This window comes from Hibiscus syriacus, unplaced genomic scaffold (genome assembly GCF_006381635.1).
Source record: "Hibiscus syriacus cultivar Baekdansim isolate YM2019G1 unplaced genomic scaffold, ASM638163v2 tig00111947_pilon, whole genome shotgun sequence".
NCBI classification, from domain to species: Eukaryota; Viridiplantae; Streptophyta; class Magnoliopsida; order Malvales; family Malvaceae; genus Hibiscus; species Hibiscus syriacus.
The window spans coordinates 785,636-803,111 of NW_024063219.1; the positions used below are offsets into that span (position 1 = coordinate 785,636).

At 33.6% G+C, this 17,476-nt stretch overlaps 1 non-coding gene and 1 pseudogene across 1 annotated transcript; one reads left to right on the forward strand and one right to left on the reverse strand.

Annotated features, from left to right (window-relative positions):
• The first annotated feature begins 13,564 nt into the window (after nucleotides 1-13,564).
• TRNAN-GUU lies at nucleotides 13,565-13,638 on the forward strand. Its single transcript has one exon. It is a non-coding gene; the product is annotated as a tRNA-Asn (tRNA).
• A 1,694-nt stretch (nucleotides 13,639-15,332) lies between these two features.
• Nucleotides 15,333-16,431, reverse strand: LOC120173360 (annotated as a pseudogene).
• Nucleotides 16,432-17,476: the final 1,045 nt, after the last annotated feature.

Consider the following 17,476-nt stretch of genomic DNA (forward strand, 5'->3'; position numbering starts at 1 on the left):
GCTGAGGAATACAAAGAGAAAATAACCTCAGTGACCAAAAATGTCTTATAATATACGATTTTAACCAACTTTTTTTGGATTTGCCAAAATGACCAACTAAATCGCAATGCGATCGATAATTCGCAACGCGATCTCCGGTATCGCAAATCAGTTTCCAGATTCGTAACGCGATTCTGACTATCGCATTGCAATTTTCCAAATTCGCGTTGCGATTTTCAGACTATCGCAATGCGAATATGTAAATCGCAATGCGATTCTGACTATCGCAACGCGATTCTGACTATCGCAACGCGATTCTGACTGTCGCAACACTGAAATTCAAATTTGCAACAGGTTTTAGTTTCGCAACACAAATGTTTTGGGTATATAACTACGCAGCATAAGCAACTCATAACCTAAATCCCTAAATCGCAACTCATTCCATCTCCATCTATCACTCTCTCCGGCGACATCCGTTCCTATATCCAATGACATCCTTCCCCATCCGGCAACAGATTTTAGTTTCGCAGCTCGTTTGTTTAGTAAATTAATTTACAATAATGAAATCATCTAATGTTGATCATGTTTGGATATATTTGTGTTTTGGAGGGTCATGGGAGAATGTTCATGGTGTTTTACAATATATGCCTTTACCCATGAATCTTCAACTAAAACTGTCATTAAAAAAGTTAACTTATGAAACTCTAATGTTACGTGTTGCAAAAAAATTGAATTTAGAGTCCCTAAGTGGATTTAGGCTATCTTATCAGAGAAAAGGTAAAGTTTATTTGTTAACCGACAATGAAGATGTTGAATGATTCATTGCTTACATTAGTGTTTCGCAAGATGATGTTACATTATATGTTGTTGAACCTAGAAGTAGTGAAGTTGGGTCAGTAGCGGGTAGTAATCAACTAAGTTTTTCAACCCCAGTTTATGGTGCTCAAAATTTAATGGTTCCACCACAATTTCATCACCAAGCAAATTTTGTTTCACCACATTTCCAATACCAAACACAATCTCAAAACCCACAACCTTTCCCTAAACCAAATCCCAATCAACTTTCAGCACCAAATTCCGGTTTTCGCATTAACCAGTTAGACGATGATGAGCCAACAGAAAAAATTGTGAGTACTAGTCGGTATTCGAAATTTGATCTTGGTCAATACCCGGACTTTGATCTTGGTCAATACTCAGATTTTGATGATGTTTCAGAAGAAGAAACAGACTCTGCGTGTAATGATTTTGATATTGGTCAATACCCAAATTTTGATGATGAAACAGCCGCTGCCGAGGAAGATGTTGTTGATGATAATGAGGAGGAAGTTACGACTGTGAATGAACATGTTGAACATTCATTCTGTAATTCATATAACCCTGAAGAAGAAAAAGAAGAAGAAGAAATCCCCGAAGAAAAGTCCCCGAAGAAAATGCCATGGGAGTATAACTGGAATATGCCAGAATTACTTCAGATACCGGAAGAAGAGTTGGTAAAAATAGCAGTTGATTGTTACACAAAAATTATTCGTATCAAGAAAGATGATTGTTTTGATACAAAGGAAGACTTGAAGATAGTTTTGTATACGAAATGTGTGGAAGATGGTTATCAACTAAAAGTTAACAAATCAAGCAAAGATCATTTCAAAACAAGGTGTATGACTGACAAAAACTGTACGTGGCGTATGATTGCAAAGAGGATAAAAGATTGCGAAATGTTTCAAGTTAGGACTTTTATTGATAAACATACATGCTCAATAACCCAAGTTTTTCCTCACCATAGACAGGCAAACAAAAAGGTGTTGGGTGGTTTTCTGATTGAGTTAATGTTTTTGAATGGCAGAGTATATCGGGGACATGAAATTATGACTGACATGAATGCTCGGTTCAAGATTAGTATCTCATATTCTCAAGCTTGGAGAGCCAAATGTTATGCCTTGGATTGTTGAGGGGATCGCCAGAAGCATCGTTTGCCCAACTGCCGGCTTATTGTCACAATTTAAAGCTGAAAAATCCTGGGTCGGTAACTCATATCAAAACAGATAGAGATTGACGCTTTGAGTTGCTGTTTATCGCCATTGGTGCTGCGGTTAGTAAATCAATATAATTTTGTTGACTCATTTTTGTTATTTACATGCATTTCACATTTAAATGATTATATTTCTTGTGTATATGATTTTGTAGATTCGTTCGTTTATTAATTGCATGCGCCCAGTTATTATAGTTGACGGAGCACATTTAAAAGGTCGATACATTTGAGTAAACTTATTAGCAGTAGCCATGGATGCTAATAATAGGATACTGTCAATAGCTTACGGGGTTGGCAAATCTGAAACCTCTGATTTATGGACATGGTTTATGGGGCATCTTAGGGATTGCATAGGTCCTATTAACAATCTGACAATCATATCCGATAGGGCAAACTCAATTGACAACGTTGTTAGAAGGTATTTCCCAGATGCTTTTCATGGACTTTGTGGTGTTAATTTATATAGAAATCTAAAATCAAGGTCTGCTGGTATAAAAAATCACAAATGAACATACTGGAAGGCTGTAAAAGCTTATCGGGAAGTGGATTTTAATAAGCATATAAATTGTTTAAGATGTGTTTTGCCTCAGTGTACTCAAACACTAGAAGATGTCGGGTTTGAAAGATGGTCAAGAGTACATCAACTTGGAGCAAGATATGGTTTCATGACGTCTAATAGTGCAGAATCAATCAACGCTCTAAGTCGTTATTCCCGGAAATTACCCATTACTATGTTGATGGAGTTTTTTCGAGCCTCTATTCAACAGTGGTACTACAAGAAAAGAAACCATGCAGGTATTATTTCTTTAAATTCGTAACTTCATCATATTTTTTACTAAGTATTATTTATTTAAATTTACAGGAACATTGGAACATCGTGTTACACCATGGACTGAAAAAAAGATAACGAAACGTGTTGTGAAGTCAACATCATGGAGAGTTGAACCATGTTCAAACACTTTGTTTGAAGTACTGGATGATAACTTAAATGAGCTTGTCGATCTAAATGCAAAGACGTGTAGTTGTATGAAATGGAAAACAACTACTATCCGTGTAGGCATGTTATAAAAGTTGCTCTTCATCTAAACCAAGATGATTCAAGCGCATACGCTATGGATTGCTACACTACAGAAGTATATCGACAGACTTATGTCGAGATTATCTACCCTATTCCACATCCTTCTGAGTGGGACATACCAGATGACTTACAAATAGTTTTGCCACCAGCCATGGATAGAAGGCTACCTGGCCGACCAAAAAGTCACGATCGTATACCGTCTAAGGGTGAAGAGAAGAAGAGACCGACATGTAGTCGGTGCAAGGAAAGTGGTCATTCAAGGTTGACATGTGGATCACCAGTGCCATCATAATCATCTTTTCCTCTACCAAAATATGGATCCTCATCAAAATTCAAAGCTCATATGGTGTCAAGAAAAAGGCAATCAAAATCGCAATCAAAATCAAAATCCCAATCACAACCGGCTTCACCTTTTGGGACTATTAACTTAGGTGATTTTTAAATGCAAACGTTGTATTATGTGTAAACTTTTAACATTTTCAGTTAGGCATGTATTAGTAACTTGAGCTTGAACATTGCTATGATATGTTCAGTTGTTATCACTTATTACACATTCATTTGAATATCGCAACGCGAATTTGACTATTATGTGTATTTTATGTGTAAACTTTTAACATTTTCAGTTAGGCATGTATTAGTAACTTGAGTTTGAACATTGCTATGATATGTTCAGTTGTTATCACTTATTACACATTCATTTGAATATCGCAACGCGAATTTGACTATTATGTGTATTTTATGTGTAAACTTTTAACATTTTCAATTAGGCATGTATTAGTAACTTGAGTTTGAATATTGCTATGATATGTTCAGTTGTTATCACTTATTACACATTCATTTGAATATCGCAACACGAATTTGACTATCGCAATGCGAATTTGATTATCGCAACTCAAAAATCGCAACGCGAATTTGACTATCACAACACGAATATGACTATCGCAACGCAAAAATCGCAACGCGAATTTGACTATCGCAACGCGAATTTGATTATCGCAACAGGTATTTGACTATCGCAACAAGAAAATCGCAACACGAATTTGACTATCGCAACGTGAATTTGACTATCGCAACGCGAATTTGATTATTGCAACTGGTATTTGACTTTTGCAACGAGAAAATCGCAAAGCATATTAGACTATCGCAATGCGAATTGACTTTCGCGTTGCGATTTTGGCTTTCGCATTGCGATTTTGAGTTTAGCGTTGCGAAAGTGTATCTCCAACAGGTCTTTTGCCTTCAATATGATGCAGATTGAAATCAACAAATCAACTTTTACATTTCAATCAATTAAACAAGTACAAATAATAATTATTTACACATCAATGTTAAACAAATCAACTTTTACAAATCAATTTTTATAAATCAATTAAACAATCAAAAAAATTGTACCCCAGACAGTTGTTTATGCACTCATACATCAATTTCACGCAGCTCACTTCAGGATTAACCTGTAGAAACCAAACATTTGCTCAAATAACACTTTCTATACATCTAAAACCAACAAACATCAAATTATTATTGAATTCTAGGTACTTAACAACACTTGCATTTGACTTACAAATTGTTTATGGACACTTTCATAACGCGGATGCAGGTAGGCAGCGTCTCGCATATATCGCTATAGCCATAAAATATCGAAACCACAAGCCTACTGCACCTCTATCTCTATCGGTGAGAGGTAGAAAATGTGTACTTCCTGTCGTCAAACGCTCCAAGCAAATGCATACGAGAGGACCACAATCCCCTCTGGCTTCCGGCGTTTGTTGTGGCGCAGTCTCGTCTCTTATAACTGTAACATTGAACTTCTTTGGCTTCTTGTTTCTAGAATAAGTCCAATAATTAATCGCATCCAAGAATTTAGCCAAATGAGAGCTTCATCCCTTAATAATATCTCTCAAATCAGACAATGATATGTAATTTATCATGCTGTCGTATACTATTGTCTTTAGGGATGTGAGATGAAGCTCGACGAGAAGCCAATAAGTACGTTCCAAAACAGGGATAAACACCTACATCGAAATATAATGATTCAAATTGCACACTTATTTATGAACACCTTTAAAATATTTAAACAAATAAATAATAACCTTATCGACCTCCCACCATGCAGGATAAAGTTTAGCTTGTCCATTAGCCAACACATATGATTCCTGTCGTTGATTCTTCAAGTGAACTACGTGAAAAGACGTCCGCATAATTGTATATCGCGTATTTTTTTATTTTTCTTCAATTTCCTTACTATTAGAAAACGTGACACCCATGCATCAATATGTTGTTTTACAAAAAAAGACATATATTAGTGAATTACATAAATTTAAAAAATAATTAATCAAAATTAAATATAAGAAGAACTATAAGACTTACCCCCCATCAAAATAGCCATTATCTTCAACCCCTAATAACACACCCCACCAAGACAGTTCAATCAACAAATGCATATTATCGTTGAGTTTGTATATGTCAGCGTAAAACCCTTGGCTCCGCTCATGTAGATAAAAATCAACTGCGGTCTTAGCCCAAAGGGTATTATCCAGAATTGTTTCCGGTAGTTGTTTCCTCTCCACTTCATCTGCCGGAATGGTACTGGCCGGTAACATATACGAAAGCCAACAGTCATCCATCATGTCTGGCACGTAAGGGGGTTTCTCAATAATTCGATATATTACGCCGTGTGAATCGGGCTCTAGAATGTTGGGAGGGACCTCTTCAACGATGACAGTGGCCTCTTGAACGGTGGGAGGGGACTCTTGAGGGATGATAGGGGCCTCTTGAACGATAAGGGAGGCCTCTTGAACGATGACAGGTGAGTCGGGCTTTTTCTTACGGATTCTTCGCACTATTGGGGTGAACGGAGACGTAATGGCATGTGCACGCCGTCTGATGCTTGAACTCCGTCTTGCAAGAAAAACCCGACGTAGAGCATCCACCTTAGCGGGCCGCTAAAAATAAATTAATACATAAATCAGTAAATAAATAGACATGATATTAAACAGTGAAAACAAAGACAAATATATTTCAAACTTGCACGGTATTCACCCAAGTCATTATTCTATCATTGTTCAGAAAATGCATCAGATAACATTCCAGAAGTAATCACTTATATAAACATTTAAAAGGACAACATATAGGTTTAGTGCAGGTTCAATGACAACATAAAGAGTAGTAGTTTATTCTTGAAACTTAAATTTTTAACACTGTGAAGTTAGTATTTGTCTTTGTCTTTTGGTTGAAGTAATGCAATTCATTCAAGTTTCAATTTGTAGAAGAAGAATAGAATCTGAAACTTAAAATCGCAACACGAATGACTATCGCAACGCGAAAATGACTATTGCAACGAGAGAATCGCAATGCGATTTTCATTTCGCATTGCGATTCTTTCGTTGCAATAGTCAAATTCGCGTTGCGATAGTCATTTTCGCGTTGCGATAGTCATTTTCGCATTGCAAAAGTAAACTATTCTTCTTCTGCAAATTGAAACTTAAATGAATTGCATTACTTCAACCAAAAGACAACCAAAAACAAATACTAACTTCACATGGTTAAAGAATAAACAGTTTAGCAGTATTGGCAGCAACCGAATGAATTTACTAAGCAATCTAAGTGAAATGGTTAATCTAAGTGAAATTACGAGTAAATTTATCATCAAGTTAAATACGAAAAATATTAAACTTATCTCGTTGCGTAGAGTATGAACCTCATTCTACAACGATGCTACCATCTCACGTAGAGCGGCTACCTCACCACGTAAAGTAGACACCTCAACACGCCATGCACCATTGTATCGCGTAAAGTACCGACCTCCTCACGCAAGGCATTGACCTCATCACGTAACTCCCCTAACTCATCCCGTGGAGGTGGAGAACATGGAGATAAACGTCGTGACATCTTTGCCGGTCGCCTATCATGAGGTGATGGTGGAGAAGAGACTCGATGATGTGACAAAATAGGTGATGGATCTCGTTGTAGAGGTGTATAGTCGGGTCGATCAGGTGATGGCTCTGGGTGAGGTGATGGCTCTTGAAGTGGAGGCTGCTCATCATCCGTGCCATCAAAAAAACGCTTACTAGCTTGCCACCAATCAGTGGCAAGCTCAGCTTCCGTGGGTGTCAGCCTCTGTAATGGAGTGTTGACCTTCTAACAATATAAAAGCTCAAACAAAGTTAAACATGTACTAGTAATAACTTGTTTATAAACATATGGTAGTATTTGTGTTAACTTACATTAGTTATTGTCGTATACGGTAGTAAATCTTCCCATTGCTGCAAGGTTCGTTTCCTCTTCCAGGAAATAGCCCTAGGAATATCATTAGAAGTTTTTAATGCATATGTCCGCATGGCGGGAAAGGCCTCAAATATCCAAATCTATAAACAATATAATAACAAACATTAGTAATTGTTAAATAATTAATTATAATTTTGGAAACATTATATAAAAATTCTTACCTTAAAGGCCCAAATAAAGCCTGACAAAGTGTATTTGGAACCATCACCACGCAAACTTTTTCGATCATCAAAGGCAGACGACAACTTATTTCATGTAGCTTTCCATAGATACGAACCCCACGGAAACAGGTTCCATGCATTTAGGTTCTCTACCAATTTAATTAGATCATTAGGAATAGGTTGTCTGGCCTCTCTGCCTAAAAAACTGGCATGCAAAAGTATTAGAAGGCATACTCGGACAACATCGACGTCATCCATCCGAGTAAAACCATCTTTCTTATTCAATAATCTCGTCAAGTCTTCCACGTGTAAATTCGGCTTCTCCATTGACAGCTCAAGAAAAACCCGGGATAACCATGATAGGCGGGTAATATGTCTAGTGTACCGACCTACATCATCGTGTCCGAAGCGTAGACCGGTGATAAGCAAAACTCCTCCCGCCCAAAACACGTATACGCCGGTGGAAAATCAAACCATATCTCTTCATCACGACGTTGTATAGTCTCTGGTAGATTGCTAGTCATGGTTTGAAGAAACAGATGGGTCAACATAGCATCTCCACCCGGATGTTGTACTTTCAGCCATGGCCCGAAGCAAGTATCCTCAAATATTTTTCTTTGTGCAGGTGAAAGCTTCGACGCAATTGTTTTGGCCATGCTTACTTTATTTCTTAAGGTCAATTGAGCCGAATAAAAGTTCTACAAAAACAAAAAACATACCAAATTAGATATACCAAAAACTACACTGTGAAGATATACCAAGAACAATAAACATAAAGAGTAGTAGTTTATTCTTCAAACTTAAATTTGCAACACTGTGAATTTAGTATTTGTCTTTGTTTTTTTGTTGAAGTAATGCAATTCATTCAAGTTTCAATTTGCAGAAGAAAAATAGTTTCTGAAACTTAAAATCGCAACACGAAAATGAAAATCGCAACACGAAAATGACTATCGCAACGCGAAATGAAAATCGCAACGCAAAACTAAAATCGCATTGCGATTCTGTCGTTGCGATTTTCATTTCGCGTTGTGATTCTCGGTTTCAAATACTAAAATTAAAATTTGAATGGATTGCATTACTTCAACCAAAAGACAAAACAAAGACAAATACTAAATTCACAGGGTTTAAAGACTAAACAGTTTAGCAGTATTGACAGCAATCGAATGAATTTAATAAGCAATCTAAATGAAATGGTTAATCTATTATTGAAATTACCAGTAAACTTATCATCAATTTCAATATGAAAAACCTAATAATAATGCAAAAATTTCAAAATAAAAATAATTAAAAAAACTAACCCTCGGTGGTTAATTTGGTTGATTTTCCATTTCTGACCGTGAATGATTGTGAGGGTGGCTCTGAGAGATGGAGATAGACGGATTTCGCCGGAGATGGGGACTGATTTCGTCGGAGATAGGGACGGATGTCGCCTTAGAGAGTGAGAGATAGAGATGAGACTGAGTTGTGATTTAGGGTTTTAAGTTATGAGTTGTGATTACGGGATATACTGTGGACGGTTCAGTGTTCCGATATATTAATATTCGTGTTTGGAATTTGAAAAAAAAATATGCGTTGCGATAATAATGGTGCTTTGAAAATCGCATTGCGTTAGTCAGCATCGCGTTGCGATAGTCAGAATCGCGTTGCGATAGTCATAATCGCATTGCGATTTACATATTCGCATTGCGATAGTCGGAAAATCACAACGCGAATTTGGAAAATCGCAATGCGATAGTCAGAATCACAAACTGATTTGCGATACCGGAGATCGCGTTGCGAATTATCGATCGCATTGCGATTTAGTTGGTCATTTTGGCAAATCCAAAAAAAGTTGATTAAAATCGTATATTATAAGATATTTTTTGTCGCTGAGATTATTTTCTCAACAAAACATTATTAGAGTTCATGTTAGATAAAATTAAAAAAAAAAACTATTTAGTTGGCAAGTGTTTGATTATACACACTCTCATGAGTCTCAGACAACATATACGGATTATAAACAGTTTCAAGCCCACGCCATTGCCAGGAATTTTGCAGGGCTCTACCCCACCATTTTCGCCTCTCACTTCATTTTCTTGACAAGCGAAGCAGCATCCGTGAAGTATACAAATTTAGCACGCATTGTAACTATCAATGCCAAGATATATGATCATGAATCATGTCTGACCATCCATTTCAACAGATTCAGTTTCACATAAGATCAGTCATTATCAACAAAAGAGAAAAAAGAACAAACTTCTTGGCAACTTCAATTCTTAGTATCTCATGACGTTTGAAATTAGTTGATGAAACAAATGAGTCACATCGTCCGTTGACGATCCATTTCTTCTGGTTTAATAGAGAATCACAACAGGTAGTTTATAGTAGAGTTATATGTGGTTAATTAAGGAAGCTTGGTTTATGAAGTTTAGAAGGAATATAACTGATGAAGAAGAAGATGAAGAAGAGAAAAGTTCCCTTTCTATCTATCATAGGTGTCTATATACTAACTTTGATGTCAGACCTAAGGTCATTATAACTACCCGTTAGTTGACAAGCTAAATAGATCTATTTGTCTGCAAGTAGATCGCTTATCACGTAAGTCAGTCATAGATCATATCATGAGATAATAACTGACCAGAGGGTATGAAACTCCAAAAAAAAAAATATAATCTAGCAAGACCTGGAAGGAAGTAAAACAAAACTACACAAAATTTTTGCAGTGTAAATAGTGTTCACCGATCCAACTAATTAGTCTTGTCATGGAGCTGAATGGCTATATATTTTCCCGGTTGAAAATTCAATTACTTTAGATTTTAAATAATTTATAAAAGATGAATAACAACAGTGTTGGAACCCTTGGAAATGTGGTTAACAGATCTTAATTTATATATAGCTTAGCTAAAACAAAAATGATGGCAACTTGCAGGAAAAAGATGAAACACATAACTAAGTAAACACAACATTTCTCATGTTGATGTATTCCCATCTAACAACCCGAAAACGCATGCTGGTAATGTCCGGATTCTTCACGATGAGAACCCTCATCGAAATTCTGGAAATAGCTAACGGCGTCATAGTGAAAAGACAATGGCTTCGACCCATACACACTGTTCTTCCCATCTCTTACCAATCTCCTCAGCAGGTTTCTCAACCTCCTGCTGCTGCTGCAACGATGGATCCTTGAGTACTCCATTTCTTCCTGCACGGTGAAGCACGATGGGGACATCATATAGCAACCGGAGAAACAAGAGAATGTCCGGCAACGGAAGCTGATCAGATCTCTTTCCATTTCAGACATATTGATGTCTTCTTTACCTTTTACTTGCTGCTCGCTGGACTTTATTTTATTTTTGAAGTTGATGATAATGTGCTTCGTGGTCGACAATTATATGGGGTGAGATGAGAGGATGTTGTGTCTTTTTATAAGGTGTCAAGAATGCAGGATTTTCTTTCATTCCTCCCCCCCCCCCCACTTTTTTTTTTTTTTTTTTGCAGTAATTCAGTGGGACATTCGTGTTTACCGAATGGCTATTTTTTTAATCCGGCAGTATGGATTGTTGTCTGCTGTGCCTAGTTCGTTTGGATTAGAAAAAACGAGGAATAATCATGTGATTCCTCACAAACAAATTTCTTATTATTATAAGAAATTGGTTTAATAATCCGTTAATCTGAATAAACTATTGTAAAAGTTTATGATCTGAATAAAAATATTTATTTTAATTATAATATTAAGGTTTGAACTCTAAATATTAAATAATTTATTATGATAGATCAACTCAAAATTAATACTAATAAATATTTTGTTTTTTCTTATATTTTCTAAAAATACTTAATTAATTATAATTTCTCGTTTAAAAATACAAACACATCACACATCTAAATTTATTTGAATTTATAATTTTTAAAAATGTATAATGATTATTGACAATTAAATTCATAATCAGTTCAAAAAAATATTATATTCATTAAATTTTCAATTAAATCAAATTGCCAATGAACTTTATCACTTAATTAATAACGGTGTGATTTGGTGGATAACTCATAAAATCGCCAAGCTAATTAGGCAACGACGTGTGTAGAAATTTAACAGCGAAATTACTGTTCATAAAAGCTTTCTTTGAATTTTGGGTGAGAGGCGTAGAAGAATTCAACTACAAATTGGTACGAATAACTCCATAGAAAATGAAGAGCATTGGTCAAGAAATCAAGATTTTAATTTATATATTTCGTTTTCATGCGATAGAAGACGACAAGAACCTGGACCAAACGAATTTAATTGATTGGAAGAGTTGGTTTGTAATTTGTTAAGGTGAGACTAATAGGTGGCGGTTGCATGCACAAATAAACAAAGCTTAGCTTAGAACCGTTTTCAATTTGGACAAGGAACAGGCAACTGTCCACCACTTTTTCAGCAGTACACCAACCACCATCTTCTGCCCTCGGTTAATTCCATTTTTTCCCATTGTCTTAGCTAATTTAGAAGTGCGGTTGATGATCCAACAGATAATACCTCTTCACCTTATTTTAATGTTATATGATACAAACATAATAATAGATTATTATTTGATATATTAGTAAGGAAATATTCTCCAACTAATATGTGATTTCAATGATAAAAAGAAATATTATTTTTTAAAGGTTTTGGGTTCGAGTAAATGTTTCGGTAATATGTGTTATCAGTTGGTTAAGAAAATTATGAACATATATTACCTTGTAATCACCCTAGACTATTAAAAAAATAAGTAATCAAATTTTCTCATTTTATAAGTTAAATTAAAAAAATATTAATATGTTTTTAATTGATATATGTTTTTACATATAAAGATTTACTTCTCACATATCTCTTTCTATATTTACTTTCAATCCTTAACCCTTTAACTTCAAAACTTATGTTACCCTTTAACTTGTGGTTTGTGCTCATTTTGGTTGTTATTTATGGAGTGGTAGGAACGTTGGAAGCATTAATGTGCTTCGTGTCTTTCATAGTTGTATATGCAACACCTCATCAAGCTGTTGGATATTTTTAGTCTTCTTTCTTTGATTGTCAATATTTATAAACATAATAAGTTTGAGGTTAAAGGAGGATTTTAGGGTATTAATCTTAAAGGATAATTTATTACCGTGATTATTATTTTTAAGGTAACTGACTTCTTCGATTTTTATGTGATATATCAATTTCTCTAAAGATATATATTATCTTTTATGTCTTAAAAGATGTTGATAGTAAATAAGAAGTATGATAGCTTTTATATATATAATTACAACTCGAAGTTAATTCGAGTCGAATAAAAAAATCAAATTTTTTTAGTCAAATCGAGTTTTGTTCACCTCACGTACTTCTCTTAATGTTGAAAGTCAAAGTCCCTTGTTCGTTGAAAACGAGTAACGAATACAAAGTCATAATAATTTACTTAACAACATAATTATGTGTTTTTCATTTTGGAAATTCTAATAAAGTATATTTGCTTAACTGAATCCAAATAAAAATTAATTAATCACACAATTAAATAATCACGTGACAGGTTGGGACATGAATATATATATATATATACTTTAGAACTTCACACCTTCAATTAGATATTGAAGATTAACTTTTTGTAGACAGTAGTGAATCTAAAAATATTTTTTAAGGTGAACACATATGTATTAATAAAAAAAATTCATACGAGGTGAGCACAAATAAAATTTCAGGATAAGTACATTCTATAAAAAATCATGAGTTCTACATACATCAGTACTTATAGATATACAGTTGATATTTATGATTGACTTATCATCAGATATCTAGAACTTCAATCATCTTTTTTATAAATTCACACTCCAAAACTTCTAATATATTTTTTTAGAATTCACACTTTTCAATATAAAAATATGCCTATGTTCTTTAATTTTCAATCTATCTTGTATTAGCGTCACTCCATCCATGGGTGGAACGCTTAGATTGATCGTTTAGACTTTTAGACCAACATGTATATCCCCCGCCAAGCAATAGGTTTCAACTTTTCTTTTATTCAACTTAGAGACTTTATCAAAGACTATGTAAATAGTAATAAAGCTGGAATAGCTCAGTTGGTTAGAGCGTGTGGCTGTTAACCACAAGGTCGGAGGTTCGAACCCTCCTTCTAGCGTAATTGTTTTTTACTTTCTTTTGGTTACGTGCACCTAATAGAAGTCTATTTAACCCAAAATCCAATATATGGGTTAGCCCAACAGTGAGATAGATTTCTAAACTGTAACCCAATGGTCATCCCAAATATAGAGAGGGGAAAATATTGTATTATTAATTATAAATTTTACTTATAAATTTCATTTTTACTTTTATTTATTTTTTATAAAATAAAAATATTTAAGAGGAAATTATTATATATATAAAATATTAATAGATAAGAGTATTTTGTAACCAATTAAAAATATAAGGTCTGTTAAAAAATATAAGGTAAATATAATGATAAATAACTTAAATATATGAGTATACAATTTATAGGTAAAATAATATAAAATGATATGTAACGTAAAATAAATAAAAAATGATATATAACATAAAATAAATATTTATTTCTGATATTCAGTTCCTTTATATTAGAAATAAAAAATAAAATAAATTTGATAATGAAATATAGTAGTAAAATTTATAATAAAACATTTTCCCCTTTATTTTTAGAATAACCTCTGGGCTACTGGTTAGAAATGTAATGTAGTATATACCGTTGGGCTTAACCCAACATTGAATATTCGGTCGGGCTGTGGAGGGGAAATTTTGGGTTTTTTGGCCTAATAGGGCAGCCCAGAAAAAATTTGCAAAATAGGCCACATACACTTCTATTTTAGGATTACAAAATTTTCTACAGTGCATAGAACTTGTCATCTTAATGTAATGAGTTTAAATAAAAATATTTTTATTCAATTTTTTAAGTTCGATGTGATAAATTTTAATAAAAAATTATATTTTATTGAAACTCGTCACCTTGAGGTATTCTCCAAAATAAAAATTATATTTTATTAAAACCAGTCACCTTAAGCATTCAATTTTGGGATCATTGTAACATTTTTCGTATTCTCCTAAATAAAAATCCAAACACCTTAATGGGCTAAATAAAAAACTCAGAATCCATAATGGGCCAAAAAAACAAAAAATTTTGTTAACGCTAAAATGATTCTTATCAACATATTCTTTAATATGATGTCTCTTTTCAAGCAATAACTACTTTTAAAAAAAAAATACTATTTATTTCAAAATTAAATATTTTTAATAAATTTGAATAATCAAAATATGATAAATGTGTTATTCGATTTTAATATAAAATTTAAATTTTTTATATGTTATTAAAATAAAAGGTTTAATTTTACATTAAAAGAAGGACAAGAGGTATCGTCTCTTGGATTATCATCCGCGCTTCTAAAGTAGTTAAGACAATAAAGCAATTAAAGTTAATTTAGGGGAAAAAGATAGCGATAGGTGTGCTGTAAAGGTTGCAGGAATTACAAACCAAGCTCTTCCAATCAATTAAATTGGTTTGGTCGAGACTCTTCATGAAAGCCAACATTCACAACCATTTCTTCACAAATTACTATGTTTACCCATCATCATTTATTAAAACAGTGAAGCATAAAAAAGTAATATTGAAAGAAAACCAGTCCTATCAAGAATTTAAATATATAGATCAAAAGCACAAGAACTATTAGCACGTGAATTCAAAGCAAAGCAAAACGATCAGAATATGTCAGTCACATAAGCAAACTTTTTATTCTCTTTAAAAACATATCTCAACTAAATGCAAAACCAACACAAACTTGCATTACAGTCAGCAGATAAAAAGGAGACTTTTACCATTTGTTTTTAGTTTCCGCATTAACCGAGTGAAGCCTCACTTTGGGTCAGTGAAGAAGCTGTTGATACTGGGCATGATTTCAGGCGCCTTGTTGCGGACATATTTCCTCAAGAAATGTTCCGCATATTTTTCTCACTCGCCAAGGTTATCCAAAACCCCAGCAGCCCTGTTCTCCTTGGTTACCCTGAAAACAAATATATTTTCAACACTTCAATTTCTTCGATAAATACCAAATCAAAAATCAAACCGGTATATATCATCTAATCCAATATCTTTTAAACCGACTGGGAATATCTACTATATTCCTGTTAGATATTGGCTAAAACTCTAACTAAAATTATTTGAGTCAAGTCGATCAGATGAAACTCTTAACGGTTTTTATATTTAATACTTAAATATTTAACTTCTTTTATAATCCAGTTTTCTTTAAACATTGGGCCTATAATTTCCCCGGGGTTGTCGTGGAAGGTTAGGTCCAAGGGTGGAAGCAGCCTTTTACAAGATTCACATTCTGGTGAACACTATATATATTTCGAGTTCTCCAAAATTTTAATTAATATATTTTGGAGCATGAATTTGAATATTTGGATTTTCTGTTATATAAAGTACAAGAATAAAATGCATATATTATGCATAAATTAATTAATTGAGATTCAGTGAAATAATATATTTCAAAGGTATAAAAACATTAATCTCCTATTCGTTCCTATATAAACATCTAATAAATATCCAAAAATTAAAAATAATTACAAATTTAAATCAAACATAAAATTTAAAACACAACGAATATTTTTGAAAAAAAGAAAAGAAAATTACCGTAAAAAGAGAGACACCTGACTTCAGGATTAATGCAGATATTACGCACCAACTGAAAACCACAGATCCCTACAGCAACACCAACTGCCGCGAACAGCGGATACACCTGCAAAGCACCCCCTCCCAAACCTCCGTTTATTTAGTATTTTTCTTCTTGTTATTTAATTAGATCTAAATATTTACTACAATCTAGAAAAAGAAAGAGCAAAAAAGAAGTTACTGATATCTACGCTATGGATCTGAGCTTACCTCAGGCCTCAACCATCAGTTTGCCATTGAGCGCACAGCAGGTAGCGAAATCTAAGCGATGTATAAGCCAAAGAGAGGACTGAGAGAGAGAGAGAGAGAGAGAGACAGAGAGAGAGAGAGCGTTTTGTCTTTTGAAATGAAAGGAAAATGAGAATACTTAACTTCTTTTGGAAAAATTCCCACGAACGGCTCCCATGGCATCCAAAGAATCCTGATCCATTGGATAAGGCCCATGAAACCTAAGCCGTTGATAAAGTGTAAGCTTTAAAATTTTAATCTGAACTGAAAAAGAAATGTAGCCCCATGAAATTGTGTAACCGGTTTGACAATGTAATCACGAAAAAGGATTTTTTTTATTTATTAAATAGAGATATAAATTTTAATCTCTGATCAATTAATGGATAAAATATGTATTTCAAAAAAGACGTAGTGATAAAAGTAACCTCAATATTTATATATATGATTATTTTATCCCATAATTTTTAGTATTTTAACTTCAACGTCTTATTTTTAATTAAAATAATTTTTATTAGATAAAAATCGTTAATTGACTAAAAATTATTAATGTTATATTTTTATACATATTTAATTGTTGATGTGGAATATGCATTGATGTGCATCACCAATTTGGTGACATAACACATTATATGTTATCATTTTAAATAACGTGATACACATTATTTTATATGACATAATAAATGACACGGATGACATGATATAGACATATTTCACGTTAAAATTTTAAGTGATGTGATAGATATTGTATTATTTTTTCGAATGATGTAATATATGTCACATTATTATTTTGAATGAAATATTATATGTCATATCATCACCTTATGTGACATGCAATATCTGCCTTCATTTTAATGAGGCGCAGGACTACTAAGACACCCGGCTTTGAAAGCGCAGTAAGATGTGAATCAGCTAATGATGTTGCACATAAACTGTCCAATTGGGCGCTAAAAGTGTAATGTTCCGATTTGGTTTAATTACGAGCATTCGAAATGTATTTCTTTACATATTATTCGCAGTTAAATTAATATACTTTCCGTCTTTCAAAAATAATAGT